Source organism: Scylla paramamosain, unplaced genomic scaffold (genome assembly GCF_035594125.1).
Source record: "Scylla paramamosain isolate STU-SP2022 unplaced genomic scaffold, ASM3559412v1 Contig15, whole genome shotgun sequence".
In the NCBI taxonomy this organism is placed as follows: domain Eukaryota; kingdom Metazoa; phylum Arthropoda; class Malacostraca; order Decapoda; family Portunidae; genus Scylla; species Scylla paramamosain.
In genome coordinates, this window is record NW_026973680.1 from 1118024 (window position 1) to 1122500 (window position 4477).

General features: G+C 43.0%; 1 long non-coding RNA gene across 1 annotated transcript in view; it reads left to right on the top strand.

Annotated features, from left to right (window-relative positions):
- Positions 1-426: 426 nt before the first annotated feature.
- The window catches only part of LOC135097238 (uncharacterized), an 18606-nt gene continuing 14555 nt past the window's right edge, over positions 427-4477 (top strand). Inside the window, exon 1 of the long non-coding RNA XR_010265493.1 lies at positions 427-637. This is a non-coding gene — a long non-coding RNA (uncharacterized LOC135097238). The remainder of the gene's footprint in view (positions 638-4477) is intronic.

Sequence of the window (4477 nt, forward strand, 5' to 3'; positions counted from 1 at the left end):
AGGCGAGTGGGTAGGTGATAAAAATAGATGAGAAAAAGAGAGAAATGAAGAGAATTAAAGATAAAAACACTTAGGGACATTAAAAGACGAAGAGGGGGATGTGTGCGAGAGAGAGAGAGAGAGAGAGAGAGAGAGAGAGAGAGAGAGAGAGAGAGAGAGAGAGAGAGAGAGAGAGTGGGGTAGGAATGTTTTTTAAGGTTCTAGTGACAGATTTCTGCATTACTGACAGGATAAACACTATTTCAGTATGTTGTAGTGGAAGTTATAGGGGTTTTTAATGGTGTTGTTGTGGTTCCAGTGACAAATTAACAAGATATCTGCATCACTGACAGGAGGTTGTAGTGGAAGTTATAGGGTTTTAAATGACATTTCTTGCAGTACTGACACCAGCCGCGTCACCGCCCTCCACAAGACCAATTACGGCGCAAGCAGTCTGGCCTCCCAAGACAGCCCTCATTGAGCTGTTGAGGTTAACGACAGCACACGCGGAGCCGAGGCCATCCTCTTGAGTGTTGGCCCAACACAACACTCAGTCTGGTGCCAAGGTTAAGAGTGATGACTGCGTGAGTGGCGCTGCTTCCCTCAGTGCCTCGGTGGTTAGTGACGCAGAGGACCTGAGGGACACCATTTTGTAGGAGTGAGTATCCTGAATTTCTGAAGCAAGATATTGACCTTATGAACGTAGATATGTGTACGTAGATATGTGTAGCGCACCGAAGGTAAGGCGAAGCGCAGGCACACAGCAGGCAGACAGTGGGAGACAGCAGGAGGCTCGTGTGCCGAGGTGTTGCACTCTCAGATAGTGGAGCCATGAAGGCAGGCGGGTGGCTGGTTGCTTTGTACCTCATCATGGTCATGAGTAATACTTAGAATCGTCCTAGCAATTACTATCGTCTTCACATCTCGTGTTTCATGTGTTTATTTGGTGCTTGATCAAGATGTGAGAAACGGTGCTCTCTGTGGTGCTTCGCATGCAGTGACCCAGTGTTTCATTATCAACTGTACTGTGTTAAGATATTTCATTTGTTACGTGCTGATCAAAATATTTCCTTTCCTCTCCATTATTCATTTTTTACTCTGACATCACAAGTCACTCAGTATTTTTTCCTCGCATAACAAGGGCTGTTTCTGGCATTCTGGGGCCTCATGCGAAGGGCTGCTTGGTAACCCTGCGTTGTGGAGCTATGGTAGGTGGATCCCCAGCCCTCTAAGTGGGTTGCAACCACTCCTTTCACATATTAAATGTTTCAATCTGGTGGACTTTGAGAGGAAAAATACCTGAATCCGTAAACATGATAGGCTACTTTCTTCAACGTGATTATACGCATGACACAGTAGCAGTGTCCTTTATACTATCGGTATACACCCAGTTTAGCAATTACAAAGTACACAAATATAACAGAGATAAGAATGAAAATGTGCAAAGTTTGCGAGGTGAATCGATCCGAGGCGAGATGCCATAGTCTATCATTAGAGAGAACGACAGACAGCCTTAACCGAGAAAGAAAACGGAAAGTAAAGGGCACACACTATAAAAAATTACCCTCAAAATTAACAGGTGAAATACACCCTCCATGTCACATACTATATGTGAAGGTATTATTTCTAAAACTATTGAAATATGAGTGGAAATAAAAAAAAAAATAATAATTCTCACAACTTTATCCTAATCACGTACAGTAATACTCAGACATGGCTAGACTCAGCAAAGCCTCCTCTTCCTTTCACTTACTTCCATTGCCCCAACAAGACACTTCACATGTAGAAAGTTTCCTTTCCCGCAAACATTTTACCATAATTGAATCTGTAATTGCTTACCCAAACCTTTCTACATGCCTTTTACTTCCATCTCATGGGAAATCTGAACTGAAAACCTTTTCCCCACGTATATTACTTTTCTCAAGTGTATTTACTCTAAATTAAGAACACTAACTGTTTAACATATCCAAACTGCGCCAAGCCTCGCCTCTCGCTTGCTGTCTCCTCCCTGCATCGGACAGACGTGTCAACGCAGTGTTGCTCAGGCACAGGGGAAGAGCGCCGAGCTGTGCAGTGTCGACTCCTCTGCTGATTCAACTTGTCAGCATGCAGACAATAAGTCCCCAAGAGAAGACTAGATCTGCATCAGCCAGCAGTTCCCTGATCACCGCGAATACAGTACGACACTGACAAAGAATGAAGTGTACGTGAGGCCTGCATATCAATGAAAGAAATCACCCGTGGGCTTGAGCATGCTGGAATAAAATATAAATAAAATCTACAGGGAAGTAACATAAGTTATGTGCAGTGGTTTACTACAAAGACTTACAAAAGAGTTGTGGCTGAGTGGCACTTTTCTATGAAGCACTAAAGAGGCAAACACTACGCACTAACATAATCCTTTACTTAACAAGACAGAAACCCACCGGTACATGCCTTACATCAGCTCAGAGTGGGACTGTGCTACTTGTGCAACATGGAAAGAAAACAGCCAGACAAATTTTTTGGTGCATAAAGCATCAATACACCTCCTTAAGCCGTGTTAACTGAGTGAAGGGCTGCCACTTACCAAGTGTGCGCCATAATCCTGCTCACAATCTGTTTTAAATTGCTCGTTATGAGATTTACGAGAAATTATGATTAAAAATACTATTACATATAGAATACTCATCATAAACACAAAACTAAAAAAAAAATATGCCGTGTTAGAGAGAGAGAGAGAGAGAGAGAGAGAGAGAGAGAGAGAGAGAGAGAGAGAGAGAGAGAGAGAGAGAGAGAGATGTGTACTTATGTTTGAATAGTGAAAACATGCATTTGCTTATATAACACTCGTAAGTGTATGTCACCATTTCTCGCTAAGTTCAGTAGTACAGCAGAATATCACATCTCGCCCATCACCTCCACCCTCGCTCCACTAGGCTCCGCCACCCGCCCCGCCCCGCCCCGCTACCACGCCACCACTTCACCCCGCCTGGGGCAACACGCTGATGAACCGCTGACTCACAGTTACGGAATACGATGAATAATTTACCCTTTCAAGATGTTGCACTGGACGGGGGAAGCCAAACACTCCACAGTGCTCACCAAACAATACAACAAAGTCATACACGTGGGCTACATACACGCATACACTGAACACTTCCACAATACACTTACCATTCTGATTCTGTTGACAAATGCCTCATGTTTGTTACAGCTGCCTTCACACTCACCACAGCTAACCCTCCTGCTCACACAAACTAAAACTCTTCCCTTCTTACTTCTTTTCTACAACAATCGCTATTTTTATCTTTATTTTATTTATTTATCTATTTATTTATTTATTTATTTATTTATCTCTTTCTCTCACAAGTACATTCACCCAATTACGATCACGCTGGAGGTCTGGAACTCAAGACCTCTCACCCTAACTCTACATTTCCCCTTTATATATTTATTTATTTTATTTATTTATTTTATTTATTTATTTATTTACTCACTTTTTTTTTTTTTTGTCTCAAGAGAGGAACGTTAAGGTGTGCCATGCATTTGTTCCTCTAATCAAGAAATTCGGCTTGTACCAAACCCTTCCTTCTCTCACACACACAGTTTTCAAATGGCACAGAGCTGAACCCTCGCATTCCAATAAGTGTTTTCCTCACTGATTATACGGAATTGCTTGTTAAAAATTATCACAATTATTAGAACGTCCTTGAAAACCACAGCGTTGTCAGTAGAGCTTCCTGAAAACAGTCGAGAGGGGACGAGGAAGCGTTTAATACGACCCGTAACGTGTTTCATTATTCTACATAATACAATTTTTTTCCTACCCCAAACAATTGAAAACCATCTCTGTAAAACAATGAAGACATTTGAAATGCGCAGTACACCATTTTTAAATCCCAACGCCGGTGAGTTACGTTGAGAATTCCCGCACCGTTGCCAGATGTACTCCCCATGTTGATGCACTTTCCACTCTTATTTTTAAAGGTAGGCGCACACTTGTTCGCATCGTACGGACGGCACGCATCGTACGCATCGGATTTTAGTATTCTTTACATTATTTCAAATGGGTCTGCGCGCATTTGACCGCGTCGTACGCATCGGACATCGGCAATGCCGACGAGGATCCCCGAAAGAGCATTCAATCCGATGCGTACGAACGATGCGGATGGAGTATGTCCTTCCAGAGAGAGCTCAGCTTCACAACTGCGGGTGGTGAATGATCCAATGCCGACAATGTGCGCAGAAAATCCGATCCGTCCGATGCGTGCCGTCCGTCTGATGCGGACCAATGTGCGCTGACCCCAAAAACAATCCGATGAGTACGATGCGTGCCGTCCGTACGATGCGAACAAGTGTGCGCCTACCTTAAGGCAACATTTTTTTTTTTTTTTTTTTTAGCACATAATGATTATTTCCTTACGTGTTCCTGCTGAGTACGCCGACAGGTTTGTCATATCACGTGACATTTTTCAAATATCAGCGAGGATGATGGAAGATTTGTTGATTATTCTAG